Source organism: Ascaphus truei, chromosome 5 (genome assembly GCF_040206685.1).
Source record: "Ascaphus truei isolate aAscTru1 chromosome 5, aAscTru1.hap1, whole genome shotgun sequence".
In the NCBI taxonomy this organism is placed as follows: domain Eukaryota; kingdom Metazoa; phylum Chordata; class Amphibia; order Anura; family Ascaphidae; genus Ascaphus; species Ascaphus truei.
In genome coordinates this window covers 297,164,536-297,177,035 of record NC_134487.1, presented here as the reverse complement: position 1 = coordinate 297,177,035, position 12,500 = coordinate 297,164,536, and positions in this window count along the sequence as shown.

Genomic DNA, 12,500 nt, shown 5'->3' with positions numbered 1-12,500 from the left:
GGGCCGGGGGGGGGTGAAGGGCAGGGCCGGGGGGTGATGGGCCAGGGCGGGGGGTGAAGGGCCAGGGCGGGGGGGGGTGAAGGGCCAGGGTGGGGGGGGGGTGAAGGGCCAGGGTGGGGGGGGGGGGGTGAAGGGCAGGGCCGGGGGGGGTGTGAAGGGCAGGGCCGGGGGGGGGCTGAAGGGCAGGGCCGGGGGGGGGGGGTGAAGGGCAGGGCCGGGGGGGGGTGAAGGGCAGGGCCGGGGGGTGATGGGCCAGGGCGGGGGTGAAGGGCCAGGGCGGGGGGGGGTGAAGGGCCAGGGTGGGGGGGGGGTGAAGGGCCAGGGTGGGGGGGGGGGGTGAAGGGCCAGGGTGGGGGGGGGGTGAAGGGCCAGGGTGGGAGGGGGGGTGAAGGGCCAGGGTGGGAGGGGGGGTGAAGGGCCAGGGTGGGGGGGGTGAAGGGCCAGGGTGGGGGGGGGTGAAGGGCCAGGGTGGGGGGGGGTGAAGGGCCAGGGTGGGGGGGGGGTGAAGGGCCAGGGTGGGGGGGGGGTGAAGGGCCAGGGTGGGGGGGGGGTGAAGGGCCAGGGTGGGGGCGGGGGTGAAGGGCCAGGGTGGGGGCGGGGGTGAAGGGCCAGGGCGGGGGGGTGAAGGGCCAGGGCGGGGGGGGGGTGAAGGGCCAGGGCGGGGGGGGGGGTGAAGGGCCAGGGCGGGGGGGGGGATGAAGGGCCAGGGCGGGGGGGGGTGAAGGGCCAGGGCGGGGGGGGGGTGAAGGGCCAGGGCGGGGGGGGGGGGGTGAAGGGCCAGGGCGGGGGGGGGTGAAGGGCCAGGGCGGGGGGGGGGGGGGTGAAGGGCCAGGGCGGGGGGGGGGTGAAGGGCCAGGGCGGGGGGGGGTGAAGGGCCAGGGCAGGGGGGGGGTGAAGGGCCAGGGCAGGGGGGGGGGTGAAGGCCAGGCCGGGTGAAGGGCCAGGCCGGGGGGGGTGAAGCGCCGGGCCGGGTGAGGGGCCAGGCCGGGGGGGGGGATGAAGGGCCAGGGCGGGGGGGGGGGTGAAGGGCCAGGGCGGGGGGGGGGGTGAAGGGCCAGGGCAGGGGGGGTGAAGGGCCAGGGCGGGGGGGGGTGAAGGGCCAGGGCGGGGGGGGGGGTGAAGGGCCAGGGCGGGGGGGGGGTGAAGGGCCAGGGCGGGGGGGGGGGTGAAGGGCCAGGGCGGGGGGGGGGGGGGTGAAGGGCCAGGCCGGGTGAAGGGCCAGGCCGGGGGGGGTGAAGCGCCGGGCCGGGTGAAGGGCCAGGCCGGGGGGGGTGACGCGCCAGGCCGGGTGAAGGGCCAGGCCGGGGGGGGTGAAGCGCCGGGCCGGGTGAAGGGCCGGGACAGGTGGGGGAAGGGGGGGTGAAAGATCCCTTCCCGTGCGGTTACTTACCTCGCACCGGGCCGCGCTCCTCCTCCTCCTCCTCCTCGGGTTCCTCGGCGGTCTCCGTTCCCCCCGGCGATGCGGTGCTGAGACGCTCAGGGCAGGAGGTGGTGTGGGCCGCGGCCCGTACAGCTCCCGACTGAGAGAGCGGGAGCAGCGCGCGCGGGGATGGTGAGCTGGGGGCGCGGCCTCTAGGCCTGAAGGTGAGAGCGGCGACAGCGTGCTCTGGGGGGGGGGGGTAGGGAGCTCTGGGGGGGGGTAGGGAGCACCGGGGGAGAGGGAGCACCGGGAGAGCGGGTGAGCACCGGGAGAGAGGGTGCTCTGGGGGGGGGGGGAAGCACCGGGGGAGAGGGAGCAATCCACTGCCGAGGGGGATGTTGAGGTCCCGCGGAGTGGTGATAGGGGGGGTTCCAGTTAAGGAGGGGAGAGAGAGAGAGAGAGAGAGAGAGAGAGAGAGAGAGAGAGAGAGAGAGAGAGAGAGAGAGAGAGCGAGAGAGAGAGAGAGAGAGAGAGAGAGAGAGTGTGTGTGTGGGTGTGTGTGTTTGGCCCGCCCGTCACTCCGCCTCAGGCCTATGAGAGGTGTGCCTCCACCTCAGGCCAATGAGAGGTGTGCTGGGGCGGCCCAAGGGACCAATGAGATTTCCCCTAGGGACACCGGACATCCAGGCAGGCAGGCAGGCAGGCTGGCAGGCAGGCAGGCATACAGTGCTTTCACTAATATAGTATAAAGATGTCCTGTCACCATATATTGTTTTCAGTTAAGTACGGTGCCTTATGAAGTTATTGCCCATGGCAATGGCTCACCATTGTTCCCATGTAGGAGAAGGAGTAAGCATGTGCTCAGCAGGAGCTCCAGAGCGTAATCAGACCGGCCCCACCATAAAGTCCTCCGTAACTCCCGATACAACAAGCGTAGACTAACAATGGCACACACCGAAACGGGATCCCGATCCCAGAGAATAGTGTGTGTGTCCCAACAAGGGTCCACCTCAGATTGCCAATCTAATCAATACTAAGGGAAACAAGCGTAAGTGCCATCCCAGCGTAGGAGTGAGCGCTACCAGAAGAACCGCAGAGTAACCATATTGTTTGACACCGGTTAATGTCTGAACTGGTCTATCTATTCTATGGTGAGCATTATAAACGGATATGAATAAAGCTCTTGTTTGTATTATAAAAGTTCCTGCGCCCATCCTCATTCTATCTGCATATCCACACCCAGCCTGCACCCACCCAGCACCCTGAGCAGGTATGTGAGACTGAGCCCAGCCTGCACCCACCCAGCACCCTGAGCAGGTATGTGAGACTGAGCACAGCCTGCACCCACCCAGCACCCTGAGCAGGTCTGAGAGACTGAGCCCGGCCTGCACCCACCCAGCACCCTGAGCAGGTATGTGAGACTGAGCCCAGCCTGCACCCACCCAGCACCCTGAGCAGGTATGTGAGACTGAGCACAGCCTGCACCGACCCAGCACCCTGAGCAGGTATAAGAGACTGAGCCCGGCCTGCACCCACCCAGCACCCTGAGCAGGTATGAGAGACTGAGCACAGCCTGCACCGACCCAGCACCCTGAGCAGGTCTGAGAGACTGAGCCCGGCCTGCACCCACCCAGCACCCTGAGCAGGTATGTGAGACTGAGCACAGCCTGCACCCACCCAGCACCCTGAGCAGGTCTGAGAGACTGAGCCCAGCCTGCACCGACCCAGCACCCTGAGCAGGTCTGAGAGACTGAGCCTGGCCTTCACCCACCCAGCACCCTGAGCAGGTCTGAGAGACTGAGCCCGGCCTGCACCCACCCAGCACCCTGAGCAGGTATGTGTGACTGAGCCCAGCCTGCACCCACCCAGCACCCTGAGCAGGTATGAGAGACTGAGCCCAGCCTGCACCCACCCAGCACCCTGAGCAGGTCTGAGAGACTGAGCCCAGCCTGCACCCACCCAGCACCCTGAGCAGGTATGTGAGAGTGAGCCCAGCCTGCACCCACCCAGCACCCTGAGCAGGTATGTGAGAGTGAGCCCAGCCTGCACCCACCCAGCACCCTGAGCAGGTATGTGAGAGTGAGCGCAGCCTGCACCCACCCAGCACCCTGAGCAGGTATGTGAGAGTGAGCCCAGCCTGCACCCACCCAGCACCCTGAGCAGGTATGTGAGAGTGAGCCCAGCCTGCACCCACCCAGCACCCTGAGCAGGTATGTGAGAGTGAGCCCAGCCTGCACCCACCCAGCACACTGAGCAGGTATGTGTGACTGAGCCCAGCCTGCACCCACCCAGCACCCTGAGCAGGTCTGAGAGACTGAGCCCGGCCTGCACTGACCCAGCACACTGAGCAGGTATGTGAGACTGAGCACAGCCTGCACCCAGCACCCTGAGCAGGTCTGAGAGACTGAGCACAGCCATGTATATACTCTACTTAATGTAAACCCCTTGAGAGCCAGGCAAGGAGGCTTAGATAGGCTTAGCACTTAAGTGGCCATATTGCAAAGTAAATATGTTTGTGTATGGAGCTATACAGGAGTAATATTTGAGACAACATACACTTTATTACACTTACTGCAAGCTAAGATCTCCAGCTCCTTTATATGGAAACTCCTAAAACCCTCGATGCAAATATCACCATTCAGGAACACTCCATTTCTAGAAAAGATAGGTCAAAGAGAGGAGGTGGGGTGTTAAGACACCTTACAACTTATACTTCTAAATTGCACCCCAAGCCCACCCTCTTTTGAAATCCTAGTTGGCAAAATGTGCCTCCCCTTCTCTAAGCCTGTTCTTATTGCTGGCATCTACCGTCCCCCCCTAAAGTTTCTTGACTCAATTTCCTCTCTGAATGAGATGAGTGAGCTGTTAGTTCTTGGGGATTTCAACTACATGTAACGGGTTTTCCCCCCCCCAATCTCACATTGGCCCGGGTACTCTAGCAACCAACCCCCATTACATGTTCGTGTTTGGTGGTGCACCTGTAGGCAACAGGACTCCTGAGTCTCCCGCTTGATGGTATTAGGGGATGTCATCAGGACAGGTAGCTGAGGTAGTGGGTGCGAGTTCAACTTACATCATGTGCAGCGCCTCCACCTCACCAGGATCTGTGCTTCCGCAGGGAGATGGTCCTGGTGAGGAACTCCTTCTCGGTGGTGACTGCCACTGTTGAGTAATTTCACACTCACACAGTGGGGGTTTCATTAACAAGGTCATCTTTATTGTAGATTGGGATGTAGCAGACTGCCCTATGCAGCTGCCGGCTCTAGCCGCACATCTCTCCGTGCTGTCCCTTTGCCAGGTACGCCCTCCCAAATTGAAGTGGGATTCCCTCTTCTCCTAGGGAGATCCTCTCTGTGCCAGGTCCCTGGACACAGAGTGGCTTAGACAGGCCGATTGGTCAACCTGGACCGCTAGTTACTGCACTAGGGTCACAAAGTGTTCCTACAATCCCTTATGCAGGAAAATACAACTTCCCAACAACTTCCCACAGCTGCTGGAACCCACACTAACTAACTGTGTTGTGCCTTATATACTTCAGGAGGCAAGCGCATCCCTGATGTCACTATCCAGGGACTCCGAGCATACAGCCACTCCCCTCCATACATAGGGCACCTCACCATGGTGTGAGGGAAAACCTCCATAACTACTGCTGGCATACCCGTTCTTATCAGGACTTACTGCCAACAGAGAGGAAAGTAATATACCATTATTATGCATGGCTATATACAATTGGCTTCACCCTAAAAAACATCAAAATTCAGACACAATCAAGTCACTAAACCTAACCCAACTAATTTCCCAACCCACACGCACAAACCTAAAATCTCACAACCATTCCTTGCTAAACTGGATTCTCTCCTCTAGTTCCAACAGAATCCAATCCTCTGGCATCCTACCTGACATTTTCAGTGACCTTGCAAAAGTGTACTGTGTAAGGCAAATCAAACCACCCCAATCAAGCCCTAAAGTTCACCTCACTAGAACATTTAGTAACTTTAACCCACGATAGTTTCTGGTTGATCTTTTCAACAGCCCTTGGTACAGTATCGACGTAATAACTGACCACGATTCTGCGCTTGATTATTTCCAATCAGAGTTCTTAAAACTCTGAGATACCCATGCTCCACTACGCAGAATAAGCGTAGGGGAGCCCACCTTCCATGGATTACAACTGACATTATAGTACTCTACCATTTTAGGGATGCCTTGTGGAAAAGCTACAAAGTATCGGGCACTACCAAGGATCTCAATCACTACAGATGTCTGCGGAACATGTGCACAAGGCAAACAAGACATGCAAAGCCCAATACTACACTGACAATCTTCACCAGAATACATAAAATCCAGCTATTTTCTGGAAGGTCATCAACAATATATTCCAGCCTTCTAGCCATCAAATCATTAAGGATGATATTACTCTGCCAAATCCCACTGACATTGCAAACGCACCCAATGATTACTTTGTGTCGTGTGCTCCTTCCCTATTAGCAAAACGCAACCCACACAACAAACATAAAGCTCAATCTGAGAGTACCCCGATAGCCCCACCGTCTCCCAACACTGCCTACAATTTTCCATTTGTACCAGTATCTGGAGAAGAGATTACACAAGCGCCCCTCACATTAAAACTAAGCAGCCAACGTGGACCTGACCTGCTCCAATCAAAGTTCCTATGACTTGGTGCCTCAGCCATTGCCAAAAAGCTTGCTTCCCTTATCAACTCTATTTTGTCTGCAGGCCATATCCCAAAGATCTGTAAAACTGCCAGTATTCAAAAATGGGGACAAAACACTGTCTCAAACTACAGGCCAATCTCTCTTCTCCCAATGCTATCCAAAGTCATGAGAAAATGTGTTCACTCCCAATTAGGCAATTACTATACCAAGACAAATTTGCCTAGCCAATTCCAATCTGGCTCTCACCCCAAACACTCCACGGTAACTACACTGCTAAAAGTTTGCAATGGGATCCAGTGTGGAATGGAACGGGGACAACTCACTGGTGCAATATTCCTAGATTTTGCAACGGCTTTTGATACAGTTGATCACGTTATCTTGCTAAACAAACCTCAGTGCTCTGGAATAGGAAAACATGCTTTAAACTAGTTTCACTCATATTAATTGGGTAGATCCCAACATGTGTCTATCGTGGGTTCTAGCTCCAACCTCTTGGAAATCACCTGTGGTGTCCCGCAAGGCTCTGTTCTGGGGCCCCTACTCTTCTCAGTGTTCATCAATGATCTTCCTACAGCTTGTAAGGAAGCCTCAATACACATGTATGCGGATGACACAATCATATGCTAAGAGCCCTAGCCTCTCCGACTTGATCACATACAGTACATCAATCAGATTTTTGGGGACTTGAAAACTGGATTTCCCAAAACAAACTGTTTTTAAAAACCGACAAGACTGTAACATTGGTATTTGGGAACCAAGGCTACATTTCTAAAGCTACCAATGACGGAGCTTCAGATCAGAACAAACTCTAATACCACCCTAGCCCCTGTCACTGGTTTCAAATATCTGGGCATATGGTTTGACTTCCATTTAACATTTGGGTTGCACATTGATACCCTGACATTCAAGACCTATGCCAAACTAGGGGTACTTTACAGGAACAAATCCTCCCCAAGCTTACTGGTCAGAAAGGGCATTGCACAGCAGATTTTAATGCCAATTATAGATTATGGGGAGATAGCATATGGCCTAGCACACAAACTCACCTTAGCAAACTAGACACCCTCTACAACTCAATATGCCGCTTTGTTCTCCCGTGTAACTACAACACACATCACTGCGAAATGCTCAAAGAACTAGATGGTCCATCACTCGAGTCTAGGAGCAAAGTTCATCTTTCCTATCTTGCTTTGAAATACTTCTTGGGCAAGGTACCCCTGTATCTGAAAAAGCTCATCACCCCTACCACATGCAGCACTTATCACCTGATTTGACTCCAAGAGATTGTTCACAGTCCCAAGGTTTAACAAAGTATCCGGCCGCTCCGCCTTCTCTTACCGTGCACGCCACAACTGGAACAATTTACCGGAGACTCTCAAAGTCACCACCGATCTAAGTTCTTTCAAAACTAAAGCTATCTCACATTTTAATTTGGTCTGTAACTGTTACATACGCCTATAAAATATATTATCTTTAACTGTTCATGCAATAAACTTATATATAATGTATAACCCTGTTCACCTAATGTAAACATGTATTTGTCATCATAACTCTGTGCCCAGGACATACTTGAAAACGAGCGGTAACTCTCACTGTATTATATCATAGTAAAACATTTGATAAATAAATAGAATTGCATGATTTCTTCATCCTCTGGTATGAACCTGAATTGAACCATCTATTAAACCCTGTGGACTGATATATCCCCCTATTTCATTAACTGTTTATTTATCTGGTATGTTAGTGGTTAGTCTGTTTTACCTTAAACTCCTTGTCAGCCAATAGTGCAATATGGAATGGGCAGTTTTGCTGTTTTTAGGGAGGGGGCACGTAATTGTTTAGCAGTATAAGTTAGAACCTAGTTTGGGGATGGCAGAGAAGGGGGAGGCATACCCCCGAAGCACTTGTTCATATTTTACAGTTAATATTTTAAAGTGTATTCAGTTATCCAAGAGGTGGACTTTAATCTGTCTGGAACCTTCACCAGCTTCATGCACTGAAAAAGTTTAGGATGTCACAGCTGTCCATGAGCTCCCTTCTCTACACTTATTGTACACGTTTGCGTGAGCCACTACCCTCCCCCACTTTCATGTACCACAGTCTCTCTCAATAAGTCTATCTGTTTGCTCACAAAGAGCTGTCTGTGAGAAGGGTTGCTGGCCATGCACTTCTTTAACCCAGGCTGTACTGAAACACTGTGTAATGCGGCAGGCATAAGCTTATAAGGGTCCATGTTAAAATGGATAAGTAGAGTGACACGCTGTGCTCATTTGCATGTCATTACCCAGAATCCCAGGCTGCACTGGAAGCATTGTGTGCTAAGCAATGGGGAAAGCCAGGCTTGCAGCCCTGTCTGAGACATGCAAATGCAGCAGAAGTGGTATGTTTATTTACTATACACTTACTGTCCCTAAACGTCCAATATTATCACCCTTCTTTTCCTTCTGTTTCCTACAACATAATTTCTCAATAACCCCTTTTCTTCCTTTAATCTACCTCACCGCTCTCCTTACTATATACACATATCTCCTACTCTCTTCTTCACTCTCCCCTTCTTTACACTCACGAACTACACTACTTTTTGTACTCACTTCTGCCACCTACCTCCTGCCTTCATAACAGCATATGCTCCTATAAGCCTCCCTCTCACCTCCTGTCCCGTGCCCTCCTCCTTCTCTTGGCTGCTGGAGACATTTCTCCATACACTGGCCCCTGCAATATCTCCACTTTCTCTCAACTGAGACCTTTTCATCTGTAATATCTAAAAGCTCCAACAATTCCAACCCGATACCTGTTCCCTGCTCGCCCCCGGCGTCTCTCCCCTTTTCATATGCTCTCTAGAATGCTCTCTCTCTCTAACAAAACACTAGCTGTACATTACCTGTCCTTCCCTCGCTCTCTTCACCTCTCTGTAACTTAGCTCTCACTCTTGGACTCTGCCCTGGAGGCAGCTCCATTCGATGGCGGTCTTACTTCTCACACAGTGGCATAACCACTGTGCTGCTGAAACCCGCAATGCAGGGGTGCAGAGAGTGCACGGGTGGAGGCAGAGAGTGCGGGAGACCCTGCCGACAGGTGGTGGAAGTTGGGCCTGGAGGCCGCCAGAGGTTGGGCCCAATGGTGATGGCCAGAGCGTTGGCTGCTGCTGCTGGGGCCTGTGCTTGATGTGGGGGGTGGGGCTGTCACTTCACTGCCAATTCCTCCACCCCCCCGGCCGGTTTTCCCACACCATAGTGCCCACATGGCCAAGCACATTGCAGCAGCTCCTACACAGACAGGACCAGAGCACCCTATTGACCCCACCACCAGGTCAAATTCTTAGAGGGGGAGTGTGTGTGTGTGGGGGGGGGGAATTGAATGTGTGTGTGGGGGGGATTGAGTGTGTGTGTGTGTAGCCCCCTTTTCAGGGATACCTGGGGCAATGATGGACAGGCCCTCTGGCCAATGACTGTGAACCCTTTCAAGGGTCAATGTGATTGGGTATGAGAGAAGGGTGAAGGGTAGAGGGCACGAAGTGAAAAATGAGTCAGTGTTTACCAAGCTAGTTCTTTACCCATAGCCCACCCTGCCGTTATCAGAGAGCGATACGGGGAGAGGGGAAGAGTGGGGGGCTTTTCCTTTGCAATCTTTAGTTAAACACACAGTGACCTCAGACAAAAGGGAGCAGCCAGGGGAAGGGGCCGCCTCTCTCCCGCAGTGCACCGCATGATTTTGGGTCAGGGTTTCGTATGTTACAGAGCAGTTACCTCAGTGCGATCAATTGAAAGCCATCCATTGAGTCAAGACTTTGTCTGTCTGTCTTTCCAAGAAAGGGGAGCACAGCGAGAGAGACTCTGATGCGTCCCTTACCCGTCCTAGTGTAACTTGGCCTTTCTCCTCCCTGTGCCAGGGACAGTGGGGAAGGGGGCTTAAGGGCCGGTGGGGAGCTCATGCCGGGGAGAGGACTTAAAGCCCAAGGGAAGGTGGAAGAGGTCCGCGGAGGGACCTCAGGGCGAAGGGAATGAAGCCCGGAGAGAAAAAGCAGCCATGGGCAGGAGGCCGAGCTCCCAAGCACAGCACCGGCAGGACTGGAGGCCGAGCTCCCGAGCACCGTACCGGCAGGACTGGAGGCCGAGCTCCCGAGCACCGCACCGGCAGGACTGGAGGCCGAGCTCCCGAGCACCGCACCGGCAGGACTGGAGGCCGAGCTCCCGAGCACCGCACCGGCAGGACTGGAGGCCAAGCTCCCGAGCTCCGCACCGGCAGGACTGGAGGCCGAGCTCCCGAGCACCACACCGGCAGGACTGGAGGCCGAGTTCCCGAGCACCGTACCAGCAAGACTGGAGGCCGAGTTCCCAAGCACCGCACCGGCAGGACTGGAGGCCGAGCTCCCGAGCACCACACCGGCAGGACTGGAGGCCGAGCTCCCAAGCACAGCACTGGCAGGACTGGAGGCCGAGTTCCCGAGCACCGCACTGACAGGACTGGAGGCCGAGCTCCCAAGCACAGCACCGGCAGGACTGAAGGCTGAGTTCCCGAGCACTGCACCGGCAGGACTGGAGGCCGAGCTCCCGAGCACTGCCCCGGCAGGACTGGAGGCCGAGCTCCCGAGCACCGGAAGGCCTGGAGGCCAAGCTCCTGAACACTGAAAAACTAAAAACGAAGTCCCCACTCAGGCGACAGTGCCCCAGAGCCACCACCAGGCGGTGACATGAAAATTATTCGAATCCTTCACAATTCACAATGTGCTGAAGGGATAGCTTGATAACCTGACCTGTTTGTGGCCCTTGAGGACTGGTTGGCCACCCCTAGTACATAGAGATTGCAGGCACCAAAGCCTTTCTCCCAATGTTTCCTCTTTACCGCACTGAGCCTGGCTGTCACAGGAGACCAGGCAGTTTACACTTTTTTACCAGGATCACTCATTGAGCAAAACAAGATAATGAAAAAATTGTAGTTATTCACTTAAAATAGGCCTACACACAGTGGAACACACACAATACAGGCAAAAATACACACTTACTTGGGAACTAGGGTACAAAACTAGACTCTTCTAGGTGCAGGGAATTCTAAATAAGGATTTTCCCCTGACCGGGACTTAGCCTGCAATGTCCTCTTTCTTGCTGGAGACTTGAAACTGGAGACTCAAATCTGATGGGTGCATGGATTCGTATAGTATTTCTGACTCCACTCACAAAATACAACAGCCCCACTAGAAACATGAGAACTTTCTCAGCAGCCAATCGGAAACTAGCCAGTAGAAAAAACAGGGTTAGCTGGAAATCTGAATGAACCAAGGGGCATGTGCCACTTGGCACCTCTGCCCCGGGTTCCCTCAATGCCACCCGCGGTGACAGGCTCCTCCAAGTTTGACAGAACAACTGACCGGCAGGACTTGGGTGCTCAGCCTGTTCCTGCTGCCCATCTGCTTTTCAGACCTCTGGCATCCTATGGCTGCTTTGAAGTCCGATGTCTCCCAGACATTGGTTCTGAAAGCCCACTAACTTAGAGTGCATAACACTACACTTCCTTACCTTACATGTATTCATAAAAGAAACCTTTAATACATCCCTAAGCCCTGGGTATGGGGAATAGAATAGAAACGTGTCCTTTGTATTCCTAGCAGCCAATATTCCCCACACTCTATCTATAGGACTTAGCTGGACTCTGAGTACCCCCCTCCCCCCCAACCTTATCTACGTTTGGGGATACCCATGAACCCATTACTGGTTCTGGGCTACCTGGCACTAACTGGGGTACCCCTATGTTACCTAGGGATCCCCACAGCTACAGGAACACTTTTCATCCCTGTGCCTCCTTTTACCTTTCTGGCTGTGCTGAAGCATGAAACCAACCCATGAACCCCTATATAGGTTCTGGGTGACCTGGGCAGTAACTGAGTATCCCCTTAACCTAGGGACCCCTTATAGTTACAAGGACCCTTTTCCTCCCTTTGCCCCATTTACCTTTCTGGGCTGTGCTGAAGCAGGGAACCTTAGCGGTGAGTCACGCAAGCGTTTTCAAGGGGAGATATTGCCGGGACAACTCTGGACCCCACTACCTAGACACATTCTGACAACACTTTCTCAGCAAAACCTCCCTTGAAACTCATACCCTAGCAATCGCTGCTCGCTGGCACTCCTGGAAAGGCAAAAACACATAAAATCCTTTATTGTCACACAATACATTGTATGCATTACACATTACTGGGCTTGAGCTGACTCTTCTTGAATCCTGATTACGGATCAGGGGTAACCAAACGGGCTTATACCTTTATTTGAGAGCCTGGTTACCCCCTACCGTCACACTGGCGTATCTACATCAGTATTATAGAACAGCTGCCTGTATTCTCGTACTGTCCTGTGTCTGCTAATTCTCTTGGTCCAGTCATATGGTTAGAGACTGAAACAGGCAAAATCTTTGCACAAGTTTGTGAATTTCTGTAGATTTGGGACATTTGCAGCTGAAGAAAAAATTGCAGAAAT